Raw genomic sequence first — 20,213 nt, forward strand, 5'->3', positions numbered from 1 at the left:
AAACTGGACCTACCTCCCCTACTGGGGTGCCGTGGCGTTCTCCTGCCGGACATAGGGCTGAATAAAACTTTGGGAATCCTTTGCCGGCAACCCTGAATCCCCGGCGCTCCCCTCCCGCCCACTGAGGTCTGGAGGCCTGTCCCCCAGGACTTCGGATCCTTGGGTGATTTCTCAAGGGGAGTGGACAGTCCCCGAGTTGCGACTGGTAGCATTGACTCTGAGGCCCGCAAGTGAGGAGAGGGCACCGGGCTGAGGGGGAGTCACGCCTCGCGGCACTTCCCTGCGGTGCAGTGCACCAACTCTCCCCGGGCATACGGGGCCCAAGACTGAATAAGACTCTGGCCTCCCCGCTGAGAGCTGAGAACCCCTACTCTCACTCGGGGTCTGAGGGCCTATCCCCCAGGAGTTCGGCTCCTTGGGTGATTTCTCGAGGGGAGTGCACAGTGCCTGAGCTGCGTCAGGTCAGCGCTGACTCTGGGATACGTGAGCGAGGAGAGGGCACTCCGCTGAGGGGAAATCAAGCCTTGGCGGCACTTCCCTGCGGTGCAGTGCAGGAGCCCTCCCCGGGCACAAGACTGAATAAGACTCTGGCCTCCCCGCTGAGAGCTGAGAGCCCCTACTCTCACTCGGGGTCTGAGGGCCTATCCCTCCGGAGTTCGGCTCCTTGGGTGATTTCTCGAGGGGAGTGCACAGTGCCTGAGCTGCGTCAGGTCAGCGCTGACTCTGGGATACGTGAGCGAGGAGAGGGCACTCTGCTGAGGGGAAATCAAGCCTTGGCGGCACTTCCCTGCGGTGCAGTGCAGGAGCCCTCCCCTGACCGTAGTATTGCGTGAAACTGAATGAAACTCTAGCTTCCCCCCGCCCCACTCCCAATCCGGGTCTGGGGGCCCATCCCCCAAGAGTTCTGATTCTTGGGGGATCTCTTAAGGGGTGTGGACCCAGCACAAACTGCAGCCGCTCAGTGCTGACTCTGGGGCGCGGGACAGAGGAGAAAAGGGTCGCCTGAGTGCCCACACCAGAGCAGCAGTTCCCTGGAGGTAGATCAACAGCCGTTTTTTCTTTAACGGCAGAACGCTCACTTCTGGATATTCTGAGGCCACACCCCCTGTCTCCTTGGGCAACCAGAGGAGGCCACCGGTGTCACGGCTCACAAACCCAGAAGCCTCCAGGGCGGGGCCGACCCAGAGAGGTGTTCAGACGCAATTCTCCAGCAGCAAAGACGTTTGAACTCAAAACAGCCTGTCTCCTGTAGGCGATGACAGGAACAGAGACAGAACCTCACAAAGTTGTCTGTTCTGTTCTGTTCTGTTAGCAGCATCCATCAGGGACGGGGCTAAGCCTGAGTGAACACCTCCTTCCCATCACCTGCATCAAACACTCAAAGATGTCAGGCCCCATCTCCTCCTGCTAGATAGCGGCAGTCTGCGGGGGCCTGGCAGACTTCCTCGCGATTCAGGCAGGTGCAAACCCCTGGAGTGTCTGTTCACTGCAGGCAACTGGGTTAGCCATCTGCAAAGATACCAGTGACTGGGTCCGACGGAGGGGCAAAGTGGGGAAGGAGACATCAACCTTCCCAGACTGCTCTGTTTGCGGGGTGGCTCCTCCTGATTCCACGCTGCACTGGGGTGAGCTGTCTCAGAGGAGTCACCAGGCCCCTGTGATCCAGTTCCCAGAGACCTCTTGAACCCTTCCACCTGAGACAAGTGCCGATTGAGACAGTTGATTCGGACCTTTTGAACTGGGCTAATAGACTGAGGACTTTTCAGGTGGTGCCCTGGGTGTGCGATTGTAGGAAGGTTTGATTCTCCTTTTCCAACTGGGGCCAGAGGTGGGCAGGCGGGGTGACTTAATTGCTGATTTTTTCACACAGCTGAGACTTCAAGCCAGAGTAGAAGTTGCAATAGGATCGAACAGAAACCAGCTGAAAACAAGACAGAACCACTTTGCTCCACCACACCAGACAGGGCCCCAGTTTCTCAGGCCACAACACTGTACGGGCCCTCGATAAAACCCCAGGGGAAAAACCAAAGGGAGTAAACCATGGGGCGGAATCAGCGGAAAAACTCTGGTAACATGAATAACCAGAATAGATCAACCCCCCCAAGAAAAGATACGGCAGATGTGATTGAAGATCCCATTCATAAACAACTGGCTGAGATGTCAGAAGTCGAATTCAGAATTTGGTTTGTAGACAAGATTAATAAAATGGAATTAGGAATTCGAGGAGAAATTCAAAAGTTGTCTCAAGAATTTAACGAATTTAAAGACAAAACCACCAAAGACTTAGACACACTGAAACAAGAACTTACAGCCCTCAAAGATATGAAAAATACAGTAGAATCCCTCAGTAACAGAATGGAGCAAGCAGAAGAAAGGATTTCTGACATTGAAGATAAAGTCTTCGAACGCTCCCAATCTCTCAAAGAGGAAGAGAAATGGAGAGCAAAAACGGATCACTCACTCAGAGAGCTCTCAGATAATTCGAAAAAACATAACATAAGGGTTATAGGAATTTCGGAGGCTGATGATGTGGCAGCCAAGGGCACAGAGGCCCTTCTACATGAAATTATGAAAGAAAATTTTCCAGACATGCCTAGAGAATCTGAAATTCAGATAGCAGACAGCTTCAGAACCCCAGCACGATTCAACCCCAAAAAGCCATCTCCCAGACATATCATAATTAGCTTCACTAAAGTTAACATGAAAGAGAAGATTCTCAAAGCAGCCCGGCGAAAGAAAACTATAACGTACAAAGGTAAGAATATTAGAATAACTGCAGATCTCTCTGCTGAAACTTTTCAAGCAAGAAGAGGCTGGTCATCAACTTTTAATCTCCTAAAGCAAAAAAACTTTCAACCCAGGATCTTGTATCCAGCTAAACTGAGTTTCATCTATGATGGAGAAATTAAACACTTCAATGACATTCATATGTTGAAAAAATTTGCCATAAGTAAACCAGCTCTTCAGGATGTTCTCAGACCTATCCTCCACAATGACCAACCCAATCCTATACCACAAAAGTAAACTCACTCAGAAACTTCGGATCAAACTCCAACTTCCACACTGGCGAAAGGATTAAAAATGTCCACTGGACCTTTGAAAAACTCGATACCCAAAATTCCACCAGACTTATCCTTACTCTCCATCAATGTGAATGGCTTAAACTGTCCTCTAAAGAGGCATAGGTTAGCTGACTGGATACAAAAACTTAAGCCAGATATTTGTTGCATACAAGAGTCACATCTCAACTTAAAAGACAAATACAGACTCAGGGTGAAAGGATGGTCATCCATATTTCAGGCAAATGGTAATCAGAAAAAAGCAGGTGTTGCAATTTTATTTGCAGATACAGTAGGCTTTAAACCATCAAAAGTAAGGAAGGACAAGAATGGTCACTTCATATTTGTTAAGGGTAATACTCAATATGACGAGATCTCAATTATTAATATCTATGCACCCAACCAGAATGCACCTCAATTTATAAGAGAAACTCTAACAGACATGAGTAACTTGATTTCCTCCAGCTCCATAATCGTTGGAGATTTCAACACTCCCTTGGCAGTGTTGGATCGATCCTCCAGAAAGAAGCTGAGCAAAGAAATCTTAGATTTAAACCTAACCATCCAGTATTTAGATTTAGCAGACATCTACAGAACATTTCATCCCAACAAAACTGAATACACATACTTCTCATCAGCCCACGGAACTTACTCCAAAATTGATCACATTTTAGGTCACAAGTCTAACCTCAGTAAATTTAAAGGAATAGAAATTATTCCATGCATCTTCTCGGACCATCATGGAATAAAACTTGAATTGAGTAACAACAGGAATCTGCATACCCATACAAAAACATGGAAGTTAAATAACCTTATGCTGAATGATAGCTGGGTCAGAGATGAGATTAAGAAAGAAATCACCAATTTTTTGGAACAAAATGACAATGAAGACACAAGCTATCAGAACCTCTGGGACACCGCAAAGGCAGTTCTAAGAGGGAAATTTATAGCACTGCAAGCCTTCCTCAAGAGAACGGAAAGAGAGGAAGTTAACAACTTAATGGGACATCTCACGCAACTGGAAAAGGAAGAACATTCCAACCCCAAACCCAGTAGAAGAAAAGAAATAACCAAAATTAGAGCAGAATTAAATGAAATTGAAAACAAAAGAATAATACAACAGATCAATAAATCAAAAAGCTGGTTTTTTGAAAAGGTCAATAAAATAGATAAACCTCTGGCCAACCTAATCAGGAAAAAAAGAGTAAAATCTCTAATATCATCAATCAGAAACAACAAAGACAAAATAACCACAGACTCATCAGAAATCCAAAAAATCCTTAATGAATATTACAAGAAACTTTATTCTCAGAAATATGAAAATCTGAAGGAAATAGACCGGTACTTGGAAGCACGCCACCTTCCAAGACTTAACCAGAATCAAGTGGAAATGTTGAACAGACCCATAACAAGTTCAGAAATAGCATCAACTATACAAAACCTCCCTAAAAAGAAAAGCCCGGGACCAGATGGTTTCACGTCAGAATTCTACCAAACCTTTAAAGAGGAATTAGTACCTATATTACTCAACCTGTTCCAAAATGTAGAAAAAGAAGGAAGACTACCCAACACGTTCTATGAAGCAAATATCACCCTGATCCCCAAACCAGGAAAAGACCCAACAAGAAAAGAAAATTATAGACCAATATCACTAATGAATATAGATGCAAAAATATTCAACAAGATCCTAACAAACAGAATCCAGCAACACATCAAACAAATTATACATCATGACCAAGTTGGTTTTATCCCAGGGTCTCAAGGCTGGTTCAATATACGTAAATCTATAAATGTAATTCAGCACATAAACAAATTAAAAAACAAAGACCATATGATTCTCTCAATTGATGCAGAAAAAGCTTTTGATAATATCCAGCATCCCTTCATGATCAGAACACTCAAGAAAATTGGTCTAGAAGGGACTTTTCTTAAACTGATAGAGGCTATCTACAGCAAACCCACAGCCAATATCATATTGAATGGAGTTAAATTGGAATCATTTCCACTCAGATCAGGAACCAGACAAGGCTGCCCATTGTCTCCATTGCTTTTCAACATTGTAATGGAAGTTTTAGCCACCGCAATTAGGGAAGAAAAGGCGATCAAGGGTATCCATATAGGGTCAGAAGAGATCAAACTCTCGCTCTTCGCAGATGATATGATTGTGTATCTGGAAAACACTAGGGACTCTACTACAAAACTCCTAGAAGTGATCAAGGAATACAGCAGCGTCTCAGGTTACAAAATCAACATTCATAAATCGGTAGCCTTTATATACACCAACAACAGTCAAATTGAAAAAGCAGTTAAGGACTCTATCCCATTCACAGTAGTGCCAAAGAAGATGAAATATTTGGGAATTTACCTAACAAAAGACGTGAAAGATCTCTATAAAGAGAACTATGAAACTCTAAGAAAAGAAATAGCTGAAAATGTTAACAAATGGAAAAACATACCATGCTCATGGCTAGGAAGAATCAACATTATCAAAATGTCCATACTACCCAAAGCAATATATACTTTCAACGCACTCCCTATTAAAGCTCCACTGTCATATTTTAAAGATCTTGAAAAAACATTACTTCGTTTTATATGGAATCAGAAAAAACCTCGAATAGCTAAGACATTACTCAGAAATAAAAACAAAACAGGAGGAATCACACTACCAGACCTCAGACTTTACTACAAATCGATAGTGATCAAAACAGCATGGTAATGGCACAAAAACAGAGAAGTAGATATCTGGAATAGAATAGAGAACCAAGAGATGAATCCAGCTACTTACCGCTATTTGATTTTTGACAAGCCAATTAAAAACATTCAGTGGGGAAAAGATTCCCTATTTAACAAATGGTGCTGGGTGAACTGGCTGGCAACCTGCAGAAGACTGAAATTAGACCCACACCTTTCACCATTAACTAAGATAGACTCTCATTGGATTAAAGATTTAAACTTAAGACATGAAACTATAAAAATACTAGAGGAGAATGCAGGGAAAACCCTTGAAGAAATTGGTCTGGGTGAGTATTTCATGAGGAGAACCCCCCGGGCAATTGAAGCAGCTTCAAAAATACACTACTGGGACTTGATCAAACTAAAAAGCTTCTGCACAGCTAAGAACACAGTAAGCAGAGCAAGCAGACAGCCCTCAGAATGGGAGAAAATATTTGCAGGGTATAACTCTGACAAAGGTTTAATAACCAGAATCCACAGAGAACTCAAACGCATCAGCAAGAAAAAAACAAGGGATCCCATCGCAGGCTGGGCAAGGGATTTGAAGAGAAACTTCTCTGAAGAAGACAGGCGCACGGCCTTCAGACATATGAAAAAATGCTCATCATCTTTAATCATCAGAGAAATGCAAATCAAAACTACTTTGAGATATCATCTAACTCCAATGAGACTAGCCTATATCACAAAATCTCAAGACCAGAGATGTTGGCGTGGATGCGGAGAAAAGGGAACACTTCTGCACTGCTGGTGGGAATGCAAATTAATACATTCCTTTTGGAGGGATATATGGAGAACACTCAGAGATCTAAAAATAGATCTGCCATTCAATCCTGTAATTCCTCTGCTGGGCATATACCCAGAAGACCAAAAATCACAACATAACAAAGATATTTGTACCAGAATGTTTATTGCAGCCCAATTCATAATTGCTAAGTCATGGAAAAAGCCGAAGTGCCCATCGATCCACGAATGGATTAATAAATTGTGGTATATGTATACCATGGAATACTATGCAGCCTTAAAGAAAGATGGAGACTTTACCTCTTTCATGTTTACATGGATGGAGCTGGAACATATTCTTCTTAGTAAAGTATCCCAAGAATGGAAGAAAAAATATCCAATGTACACAGCCCTACTATGAAACTAATTTGGGACTCTCACATGAAAGCTATAACCCAACTACAACTTAACAATAGGGGGAAGTGGGAAAGGGGGGGGTGGGTAGAGGGAGGGGAATCGGTGGGATCACACCTGTGGTGCATATTACAGGGGTATTTGCGAAACTTGGTAAATGTAGAATATAAATGTTTTGGCACAGTAACTGAGATAACGCCGGAAAGGCTATGTTAACCACTGGGATAAAAATGTGTCAAATGGTTTGTGAAGTGAGTGTATGATGCCCCATAATCATATCATTGTATACACTTATGATTTAATAAAAAAATAAAAAAAAAAAAAAAAAAAAAAAAAAAAGAATTTTGTTGCTGTTGTCATTTATTTGTTCTGTATTTTTAAGAATTTTTCTGTTAATGCTTAGCTTTAAGTTAACTTTATTATGTTTTTGCTTTTTAATAGACATGTAAAGTTCTTTTTTCAGTTAGATATTGTGTGTGTCTATCTCTTTGTATACTGGATTGTAATATAAAATACAATTATTCCTGTGGGTCCTGATGTTTGTGAAGCACTGCATTTTTGTGGTTATGTTATGCCTTCTTTTATGTAGGTCACTATGAAAGTTTTGAGACATATTGTGTTACCGTCCATTATTTTACTTCCAAGAAACATGGTAAACAGCATGATTCACCCATGTAACTTTCAGCTGGGATGAGACTATAGAAAGACTTGTGCTCATATACTCATGACCAAGTTTCTGGTCAATTTAGATGAAAGCTAATTGTCCTAAAATTCAGAATGATCAAGAAAAAGGGAAAAGTTAAGAGAAGAGACAGAATTTTCCCAAAGTCAAGGAATAGAAAAAGGCATAAGGGCTGAGTATGGACAGGGAAACACCAGCAAATTAGCCACCTTGGATTTAGCCAACTCTCCAGTAGCTGTAAGAATGTCACAGGGAGAATCCTGACACACATGTAGAAGTGAACATGTGGAAAATCTCAACAGGTCCTTGAGAGTCAGGAGCAAGAGGACTTCTCAGTGCCTAAGAAATTACTATAGAAATAATAGGAATACAATTTCTGGTTAATTATTTTCATTCTACAGGTTGGATCTAAATAGTCTAAGGTACCCCAAGAATGACTCTTAGGCCATATATTTAAAGTTCTTTAGTCATCCTCTTCAGTCATATGTTTTAAAGTTCTAGGGGTGAGGCTGTTCAATTGTAGAAATGATAGTTTCAGTAATAAGTACTGGGACAATATGGGCTTGGTCATGTTCCCATGATGTGGGTCTCACATCAGATATAGATTATAGAAAATGAGTGGATGGGATTTGAGAGAAACAGAGACTTTCATTGTTCTAGAAGTCCCATCAAGATAGTTTTCTAGCAGTGCCTGTGGCTCAGTGAGTAGGGCACTGACCCCATATACCGAGGGTGGCAGGTTCAAACCCAGCCCCGGCCAAACCGCAACAAAAAATAGCCGGGCGTTGTGGCGAGTGCCTGTAGTCCCAGCTACTGGGGAGGCTGAGGCAAGAGAATCACCTAAGCCCAGGAGCTGGAGGTTGCTGTGAGCTGTGATTCTACGACACTCTACCAAGGGCGATAAAGTAAGACTCTGTCTCTACCAAAAAAAAAAAAAAGATGGTTTTCTATAAGGTTTATTTTAAGGCTTCATAGGAGGTTTTACATGCTCATGAACATGATTTTATTTATGAATCAAGACTGTTCCATTATCAAGGATAATCTGGCTGAGAAGTAGCCAGTTGGGAAAATTTAAATGCCTAAGAAATGGTTCACAAAGGCAATTACAACGGTATGAAAACCAGATGTTGCATTTATCCAGACAAAGGCAGTGCGTACCTATAGGTGACATGGTCTCACCAGCAACCAGCAACAACCAGAAACTTTTCGGATGAGCTCATTCTCAGAGATCAATTGTAGGATTTGATAGCTTACTTTATTCAGGTTTGGGTGGCCTTGAGAGTCTCTCAATAAGGAATTAGCCAACCAAAGGTATTATAGACCAGAAATACTGTCTTCTTTTCCCCATTACATGCTAGTCTCCGGCTTTGCTATCACTCCTCTTTCCTTCTCACTCTTTTCACTCCCTTATTCACTGACAGAATTATTTAAAAGAAAAGACTTCCATAAATGTCTTAATACAATAACTAAGAAAATTCTGTGAAGGCTATGTTAACCAGTTTGATGAAAACATTTCAAATTGTATATAAAACCAACACATTGTACCCCATGATTGCATTAATGTACACAGCTATGATTTAATTTAAAAAAAAGAAAGTAAGGAAAAAAAAAAGAAAGAAAAGACTTCCAAAGGTATAAACATTTTGCATACAATTTAAAGATTTTCAACAGATGTCTCTAATTTTATTGCAAAAAACTCACTGGCATTAGCAGTCTTAAATAAGTGTACAAAATCATACCCATGCTATATTCTCATTGCCCATTCATCTTCCTAGAAAGATTGTATCTATTTTCTAGTCAAAACTATTTTGTGATTTTACTATTTAAACAATGACTTTGTAAAGTTTTCTTAAAATTTGTCTCTGAGGAATAAGGCTGAAAGAATGACAGAAGACTTTTAGTAATAATATTTATTATAAGCCCATGTGTAGAATTTGGTGTTTTATCATATATACTTATTACTCTGATAAAAGTATATAAAACTTTCTTATATTTATCTTTCAACTAAATGTAACTCACATTTAACTAGATTGTTTTTTCTCAGTAGCAAAGAGGCATACATAAATATAACAAGCTATTGATTTAAAAAATTTAATAAAACTAATGTCCAGAGTATGGCAAGCAATCAACAGTCTCTACATCTATGACTAAATGACTGTGTAATGGTTTTTAAAATTTTGCATAGATGACCCTGATGAAAATGCAAGTTGGATTGCATTGCATGGAAAATGTCATTCCATTACATTTTGGTGATTCACATTTCTCATGTATCCTTTTTTGAATATTACCTACACTTCACCAGCCTTTCCCTCATTTCAAGATTTTCCCATGACTCCCTCACAAGGTCAGAGCACCAGTCAATCCTCAGTATTTTGCCTTATCATCTTATGTGTGCCACCTAGTGGTCAGACCCAGACGAGCAGACAGCAAAGGAGGAGGATGTGAACTCTTAACACACTGCCATCCAGAAGTCTCTACTGTCTAGGAATTCAATGCTTGATGAAAATGGAGGCTTGTGTGATATAATGGTATACAAATGTGAATTTTAGACTGAAAGTATTGGGAAATAACCTGAAAAAACAATTCAATGTTCTTTAAGTAATCAGCTAATTGACCAGTGCCAGGGGGAAAAAAAATGATTACTTATTTTAACAAAAATGCTTTCCTGGAAAAAATCCAAATACTTACAGTCACAAACATTAAACTTATGCAATCCATCATAAAATTTTACTCTTCAAAAATAGCCATTGATTGATTATGCTCCAAGGTAAAGCTGTAGGCAAACTCTCTATAGTATAGAAGCCTCAAGCTAGGAAAGCATAAAAATAATTGCAGGACTAAAGTCTTTCTAAATGGGTTTTGCAGAAACATTTTTATTGTTTTTTAGTCCTTATCCTGCACCAATAAATTCTGAAGTGAGTTTCCATTCATTCATTCAGCAACTATATTTTGAGTAACAGGCATTCTTCCAGGGCCTAAGATAATGCAGGAAATGAGGCAGCTAAGACTTTTCCCTCTTGAACATTATATGTCAATACAGGAAGATAGTTAAAAATAAGTATTCATAAACTTATAAAGTAATTTTAGATAGTAATAAATGCTATTAAGAAAATAAAGCTGGGTTTAATAGGATAGAGAGTGATGGTGGGTTGAGGAGATTCTTTGAGCCTTTGAGCTATGTCTCAAATATTGAAAAAGAGTTACCCATGTGATGAGATAGGGAGCAGAATTCCAGGCAGAGGGGAAAGTTAACATGAAGGCCTTAAAGTTACATGAGATATTGTTTGATTGATGAATTGCTAGGAGGCTACTACTGTAGCTTAAAACTATCAAAAAAAGAGGAGGTGACTAGTAAGAGATGAGAGTAAGGATGTAAGCAGGAGCCATAGTATTTAGAGCACTAAATTCAGCACTAAATCCATGCTGAGGAACGGTATTTTATTTTAAAGGTGAAACAAAACTGGGCTGGGCACAGTGGCTCACACCTGTAATCCTAGCACTCTGGACGGCAGTTGGATTGCCTGAGCTCACAGATTTGACACCAGCCTGAGCCAAAGTGAGACCTCATCTCTAAAACTAGCTGGGTATTGTGGCAGGTGCCTGTAGTCACAGCTATTCGGGAGGCTGAGCCAAGAGAACTGCTTGAGCCCACAAGTTGGAGGTTGCTGTGAGCTATGATGCCACAGCACTCTACCAAGGGCAACAAAGTGAAACTGTCTCCAAAAAAAAAAAAAAAAATGTAAAACAAAACCAAGAAACTAAAGGAAAATTGGATTTGAGAAATTTGAGAAGGAGCACAATGTGGTTTAATGTATACATTTTGAAAAATTTTTATGGCCATGATGTGAAGATTTGACTGAGGGAGTTAAAACCAGAGACAGGAATAACAGTAAGGAGCTTATTGAAGTTACCCAGGTGGGAGATAGTTAAAGCTGGAAATGAGGTGATAGCAGAGGAGGGGTTGAAAGGAGAGAGATTCTGAGTGTATTTTTAAGACAGAGTTAATATCTCTTGTTACGTTGGATTCAGTAGAAGAATCGAAGGTTGATGTCAATGATTTGAGCCATTAAAAGGGACTTCTGAATGAGGAACATAATATTTAATGGGGAGGAAGGAAGAGGGTATCAAGAGTTCTGTGTGGCCATGCAAATTTGAAGGCCTCCTGGCCCTCCAGATGAGATCACCTTCCACCAAAATTTTTTCTTCAATTACATGTTTTAGTTGTACAGTTATGTGATCATTATCCCTTGAGGTAATTACTATAATCAAGATCTTCTAAAAACCTGGGATATTTGTCACCACTAATTGCTGAATTTGTGTCATGACCAAAGACTGAATGTTAAGAACAAGACTTCAACTTCTTTAGATTGCTGTTACTCGACTGATTGGCTCAGGAATCCTAAAAGGCATGAAATCATAGACACATCCATTCATTTCATCAGTCCTTATCAAGGAGATGTTTGATCTGAGATCAGAAGCATGAGTCATAGTGTACAAAGCTATAGGAAGAAAGCAAAATAGCTCTGTAGGGAGAGGAGTAAGTTATTGCATGTGTCCTGTGGGGGTATTGACAAATACCAATATGATTGGACCCCAAAGAGAAAAGGAAAATGTAGGCAGGAGAAGTAGATAGGCATGGACTGGAGTGTACATAAATGTAACAAGTTTAGGCTTTATCTTAGGAGAGTGGGAAATGGGAAATGAAAGGTAAAGTAGTACTTGTAAAAAAAATACCATGCTACACTATGGAGAATTGTGGAAGGGCCAGGATCAGGCTTTTTGAGATACTAGTCCTTAAAATAAGGATTATGTTGCCCACTTATAATATACCCCAAACCACATACACATTCACACAATATTATTCTGTAATGCAAAATAAAAGCAATCAAATGACATATAAAATTGTATTTAATCTTCAAGTGACCCAAATGTACATGGTTGCTGATATTTAAGTAGTTTGTTTTCTACAATTTTTCTGTTTCCTTTTGCATGTTTATGTGGGAAGGGGAAGAAATATGTCCCTGATTTGTTGGTACCCTAAGCCCATGTTGAGTCCACCTGCTGGGAAACCCATTATTAAACAGAGAGATGCAGTGGTTGAGGTGAGAGGTGCTGATAACTTAAACAAGGATGGTGGTGATGAATTAATCAGGAGGTAAATAGACAGAGCTTGGTGATGAATGGTTAAGGGGAGGATAAGAGAAGGAAAGGAGTCGAGGATGACTCTCAAGCTGTTGGCTGGGCAACTGGATAAATGATATCATCTAATGAGACAGTCAGTGGAGGAGGACTGTGCTTAGGAAGGATGCTAATGATGATCTGGACAAGGTCAGCAAATGGAGGGCACTGAGTACTTCCCCCAACCCCAGTAGACACTGATTGTTGACCCCACCAAGTATTCTTTCTCACTAAGACTTATCGTCCATAGTTGAGGTAAGGCCAATTGGCCATCCTAGACCAAGGGCAAGCCCTTCATTTAGAACATAAATAAATTAAGATCCAATAAAAAATAGAATTCTACAAAAAAGGCATTTTGAATAAAAGCATATTCTTAAATTACTTTAATTTAAAATTTTAATGAAAATTTTCAACCAAAATTCTACACAGCTGTATTATGCTCTACTGTTAACATTTTCTTATTTCTATAATTCAGGAACCTTACCTGGTATCACGTCCAGGAGAGCATTGGCAGACCATTAGAAAAATAAAGAAAAAGCCATATTATATGTAAAGGTACTGCTTGAATATATAAATACCAATCAAAAATGCAAATTAACAGTTGTATATTTCTACCTGATGGCTTTATATTTCATAGGGGTGGGTTTTAATACTGGAAAGAAAACAAGAAGTTATTTATTCCAGTAGTTGAACATGAGGGTGTGGAGTTCTAGAGTGGAACTTATAGCTTGGAGCCTTGAATCCTGCTAGTGACAAAATTCAGGTAAAAAAAACAATACCTCCTGATTCCCAGATCATCGCTCTTACCTGTAGATGATACTAGGTCCATAAATACACAAACACACATACCCTGGAACCTTAGTTAAAAGAGAAATGTGAAAAATGCAAAAGAAGTTAACCTACTAGACAAGTTGCAATTATTGCAATCATGTTCATAATTTACTAAATGACAATACTGTTTTAACAAAAGACTATATTGTTTTTTAACTTTCTCCCTGATGTGTTACATGTATGCACTCTCAGAAACTCACTTTTCCTATTATCCAACCAGTAACCTCTACACAGGGTCATTTGTCTCTCCTCCTCCCTATCAGCTTTAAAGAGGAGTAAAGAAATACCATATGATACAATAGTGAATGAGGATAAGACTTCATTTAAGAAAATTCAATAATCATGTATCCAAACTTATGAAGAGATAAATTAGGAGAAATTATTCAAAGAATACAGACTTTCTTATAGGTTTGCTTTTAATAGCATGCTCCATTAGAGCTTCCTAAATATTTATAGATCCTTAAGTATTTGACATGAAGATTGGGGGTGGAGGGTGAGAGCCTTAAAATTAGAGTGTTAAAATATTCTATTAACTGATGGAAAGGGATTTTTTAAAAATAAAAACTACTCAAGTTATTCAAATTGTAAAATAATTCAAAATATAATTTTAGGGATCAAAATTAGCTTATTTAAATTAAAAATGCTGTTTCTTAGGAGAAATGGTGATGGGAAATTGTCTGATCCTTGCATTATGTCTATCCCTAACTCAATGGGTTAAAATATAAACATATGCACTGAAAGAGCTCTGGGACATGTGTTCTAGGAACTTACTAAAATAGCCACATTTTTCACTTTTGGAAGACTTTTTGCTTTTGTCCTCACTGTATCAAAATTAGAAGATGATGTAGACTCAAATATAGTTCTATTTGACACAGAGATGTGCTGATTTGATGATTTCGTTCATTAAGATTCCGCTGATGTGTTGCATGTATTCACTCTCAGAAACTCACACCCTGACACACTCCTACTCAGTACTTGATCTCAAATCACACTCCTCTGCTTTTGGCTTTGTTGTACTTACACAGCTCTTGGGCAAAAGTAACCCAGTTTAATCTAGAATAGAGTTTAGAAAGTTTTCTGATGAAAAGATGAGGAGAAAAAAAAAAACCCAACTTTTGAGTTTTTGGTGCATGTGTTTTCTGATTATTTTGAAATCCTTGGAAGGAATAGAATATAATTGTTTTTTAAAAAATGGATCCTTCTCTAAGAAGGAGGGGCCCTGAAGTTTGGGAATACCTGCAGCTCATGCTTCCTTGTGAAATGGTTCAAAATCATATAGAGGCCAGGGAAGAAGTGGCTTGGAGCTCCAAACTGGAGGCGGCCTGGCCTAGCCAGTAGAGAAAGTAAAGGTTTCAGGACAGTTAATGCTTAAAGTACATAATAAGACGTGGAAACTAAATGTAATGCATGATCCTGGACTGAATTCTAGATAGGAGAAAGAGAGAGAATGGGAGAAAGGAAGAGAGAGAAGGAAGAAAAAGTTGATTGCTATAAAGGATATTTGATACAGTCAGTGAAATTTCAATATGGACTGTATATTAGATCATAGTAGCCCTGTATCAACATCACATTCCTTGAATTTCATAATCATATAGGGAAAAGAATGTCTATATTCTTTGGACATACATGTTGACATTCAAGAAGGAAGGTCACAATGGCTGTAACTTCTTCCCAAATCAGTAGGAAAAAAAATAATAGTGATAATAACAATGATACAGATGAAAATAAAAGTGACAAAGCAAACATAGTTAAATGTATACAACTCATGATTCTAGTTTGAAAGTGTTCAGGGATTCATTGTATTCTTACAACTCTTCTATAAACTTGAATTTGTTCAAAATAAAATGTCCACTGAGCCAGGTGCAGTGGCTCACTCCTGTAATCCTAACACTCTGGGAGGCTATGGTGAGTGGATTGCTTGAGCTCATGAGTTTAAGACCAGCCTGAGCAAAAGCGAGACTCTTTACTAAAAATAGAAAAACTGAGGCAAGAGGATCACTTCAGCCCAAGAGTTGGAGGTTGCTGTAAGCTATGACACCATGGCGCTCTACCCAGGGTGACAGCTTGAGATTATCTAAAAAAAAAAAAAAAAATCCACTGAAAAAGTCTATAGCAGAATGGTATTGAGTTAAACAGCTCTTGTATTTTATTTTATTTTTATTTATTTATTTTTGAGACAGTCTCACTTCATCATCCTCAATAGAGTGCTATAGTGTCATAGCTCACAGCAACCTCAAACTCTTGGGCTCAAGCCATCCTCTTGCCTCAGCCTCCCAAATAGTTGGGATGATAGGTGCCTGCCACAACACTCAGCTATTTTTAGAGATGAAGTCTCACTCTGCCTCAGGCTGGTCTTGAACCTGTGAGCTAAGGTAATCCACCCTCCTCAGCCTCCTAGAGTGCTAGGATTATAGGCGTGAGCCACCGCACCCAGACAGCTCTTAGTATTTTAAATATAGCTGAGGCTGGAAGAAAAATAAATAGATGCATTGTTCTCCTCCCTTCCCCCCCACAAAAGTATTTAAATGGTTTATATAAAGATACAGGAAAAATAATAGTTATAGTAATGTATTCAAATATACCTAACATAGTGGCTAAAAATACTAACTTAAAAGTATACCACTGCCTGGGTTCAAATTGTGCCTCTAACATTTGCATGATTTTGAGCAAATTATTTACCTCCTCTATGTCTCACTTTTCTCATATTATGAAATGGAATAAGAAACTGTTAGCATTGTTATAAAAACTTAATGAAATAATCCCCACTAAGTGCTTAGAATATACCTGTAAGAATTCAACAAACATAAAGTATTCCTATTTTAAAATATAAAGTAAACTAGACAATTGTGGTTTAAAAAGATATAAAGAGAAGTAGAATGTCAATTCCAAGGTAAAGAATACTAAAAGGCCAATCACCTGACATTAACACAGATATTAGAGATATGCTTTCAATTGGAATCTGAGCATCATGAACTCCTCCAAAGTTGAGAGAGGACACAGATAAGTACATAAAATTAATTATTAGAAAAGGAGAATTTATACTTCTCCCTCAAGGGAGGTAAAAACCTTTCCTAGTACAAAATCCTGAAAAAATTAATTTAGGAAGCACTAAGTATTCTGGAGGGAATGTCCTAATAAGATTACTAGACAAAAAGATGTAGTTAGGGATTTAATGTGGCTTTTTAAAAATATCATTCCTAATAAAAGCTAAGGGAATACCATCAAAAGATAACCGAAGGTGTAATTCTGAAAGCAGCTCAAGTAAAAAGAATTCAGCTGTGTATTGTCCTGAGAATACCTAACCTGATCCAAGAATAGAACCTGTACCATCTAGAGCAGTAGGTGAATCGCGGATCTTTTTCATGTTCCTTCATAAATATCACTTCTCTTAACAAAGCTTTGTCAAGGATCAAATAACAGACCAATAAAGATTTTATTCTGTCCAAGACCCGGAACAGAGATGTTCTGGTGTTGTTTCCTGAAGCCAAATCCTTATGTTTGGGAGTAGGCCTGGGACTTTCATGATACTAAGAGTGAATATCTCCTTATGTTTTTTTTTGTCCTAGGGACCTCTCTTGCCCTTTATTAAAAGGATTTGTTCTGTGAAATTTGGATTCAGTCAAAAGGCCACACACAAGGATCCAAAAGGTCGCATGTGGCCCCAAGGCTGCAGGTAAAGAGTAATTTGTAGGGCAAAGGTTTAAGTGCTTTCCAACTGTGGTCTGTCATTACTCCTCTTAGCAAGAGCTCAGAAAGTCTAGTATTTAGCTTGTGAAGAGATTGCACCACCATAACTGATACGGATATCCACGTATCAACAAAACATAGAAAAGTGCTTTTTAAGCTCTAATACTTTGAAACTTGAGATCACAGGTTGGCTGGCCTGTTGATAAAAGCTATGTTTCAATATAAAAAAGGGATCCTTCTACCCCATAACCACATTATTCCCCAACCCAACCCTGAAATAGAGGCATTTTTTCAGCACCCTAACCATCATCTTGGCCTACACATTCTATTCAGGGAACAGCAAGACCGAGTGTTAGGTTATTAGGATTGTGGGATCAGCTTGATGCTCAGAGTCTAGTTAGAGAAGTACAGGCTGTTTAGACCTTTCTGAAATATCCCAGGGGCTCCTTCCCAAAACTTCTGTTTTCCAGTGTTAAAGCAATAGTTATTCTGATACTTGCTAAAATGGTAAAGAAAACTTGATTCAACATACAATGGAGATTTGCCATAGGGGAGAAAGATTGGGCTCCTATCCTAAGCAAGGATAGCTAGAGATTTGTAGCCAAGAGATGGGGGGTGGGGGAGAGTGGGAATGGGAAAGGGGAGATGGAAAATATTAAGAGAAGATATCAAGGGTGGGGGACTTCTTGCTAAACAGGCCTAACAGGATTCTTGCTAAAGCCTCCCAAGGACTTATACAGCTAAGGTGGGAGATAAGAAATGTAATCAGATTATTAAGAGTGATCAGGTATGCAGGGTATGAAATTCTCCCCTAACTGACTTAGGAGAATTTTTGCTACCCTTGGGTAAGGCAGGATCAGGGCCCAGGTAGTGGCCTAGTTGAGAACAGGGCTCAGAGAAATCCGACTAGAGTCTGGCAAAGGGGATAGTCTTTGTCACCAGACATGCTGACATAGCAGTTGGGAGGAAATTCTGGGTTTTTGTTTTGTGGTCCTAATGGAAAAAAGGGAAATCAAGAGCCATTACTGAAAGAAATTAAATTCTTACAACTTTAGAAGATAATGAATTTTTGTCAAAATAAAGCAGTCCAAGCCCTCAGCATACCCAATAAATAGGATAGTTTTAATATTATTTCAGATTCCATTAGCACAAATTTTAATGGTGCCAAAAAATGTGTAATGATTTGCTGCCCTCAAGTGTGTCCTGGGTGGCAACAAGGAACTGCCAACATGGAGTGACATGTTCAGCGGGGTGGTAGCTTTTTACCCAGAAAGTATATGACTATGTGTGTTTATGTGCTTGTTCGCTTTCATTTATTCAGATCATTTCTAAATATTGCCATATGGTAATTGAGTTGTAATGTTGCAGCCTCTTTGAAAGGAAGATGGAGTATGAAACGGGTCTCCAAACAATTCAGCCCAGCCAACGTGGGCCATAAAGGGGAGGGAAGGGGAGGGAAATATTCTATGTACCATCTTTCCCCTTGGAAAAATGCCATTTCCGGGGAGGTCAGAATCGTACACTCCAGTGCCAGGCAGAATTAGAACAATCTATTCAAATGTCCTTTATGAGCCCAGAACAACTGTCAGAGCGCTGTAGAAATTGTGTGGATCAGCAAGTATTTGGAATAAAGCAGCTGTGCCTGGCGGTTGCTTTACTTGGTTAACACGGTTTATGGCTCAAACACAGAAAACACCAGAGCCTGGGAAACACCTTCCCTTCCTCACTAGAAAGGCTCCTTCCGCATTCCCCCATGAAGCAGCCTTTTTCTCAAATGCGTTTAGCAAGGACTTGAGTGTGTGTGCGTGTGTCTGAGTGTTTGGAGGCACCCCTTCTCCCGCCATGAGTAGGACACATGGGGAGCTCGGCAGTTTTCCCTGCCCTTCACAGTCTTTACAACTTTCCCCTGTTAAAATCAGAGGAGCATATATGATGCCTTTTGTTTAGCAGAAAAGCTAATACACATTTTTAAATCTTGCTTCCTTTCTGATACATTCCTTATGTCTCACAGTGGAGCCACTGAGTTCTCCAAAGGCTGATTGGCTTCTAAAGTTCCAGTCAGCTCAAAACAAAACAAACAAAACGCAGAGCAGCGTTGGTGCTTTTGAAATAGCAACCACAAACCAGCTGCAAAGTCAATATTCCAGAAAACAACAGCTGGGGGGCAAGGGCAGGGCCAGGAGGCTGAGCTAGGCCAAGGTTTATGTTCAGGGAAGATTTTTGAAAACCCCTTTTGCATACACATCCATCATCCTGGGTGATAAAATGCTATCTGTAATAAAAGGCATTCTTCCATGGCTTCTGCATGCTAATGACCCCCTGATCCACATCCTCTGGCTCAGAAGGGAGTTTGGAAATATTGCTCCAGAAGCTAGCTGATTCTTCTCAGTTGCTGCTGACAAATATTTTAGCTGGAAGACCAGATTAAGTAGCAATTGCTAACTGGCACTGGAAGCCTTAATGAGACTTCCAGAAACAAGAAAGCTGTGTAAGACTGCTTCTTGCTTAGCAAGGCAGCAAGTCACCCTCACAGAGCAAGCTGGGGTCTCCAGGAGCCCCACCACCAACACCACCAGTACCTGGCAGTAGGCTTTAACTATTTCCTTCCCACAGCCAGGCCTAGGAACAGGACTAAGTGAAGAAGAGTATCTGGTAAACGTTCCTCTAGTCTGCCATTCCTACAAGGGCACCAAGGATGAAGAAAGTGCTAATTCGCCAAGTGAAGTCATCTGGACAGGTGTCTGTCAATTTATATGGGAATCCTCCACCGAGGGAAAGAAAATGACTGCAAATAAAATGAGAGTGAAAGAAGCAGGGATCATCTTTTCTCTCTCTTACTAAATGTATTTTTAGCAAAAATCACCATCTACTCACTCACATTTAAACACATTAACCTTGAAGTCTGCCGC

This window comes from Nycticebus coucang, chromosome 2 (genome assembly GCF_027406575.1).
Source record: "Nycticebus coucang isolate mNycCou1 chromosome 2, mNycCou1.pri, whole genome shotgun sequence".
NCBI lineage: Eukaryota > Metazoa > Chordata > Mammalia > Primates > Lorisidae > Nycticebus > Nycticebus coucang.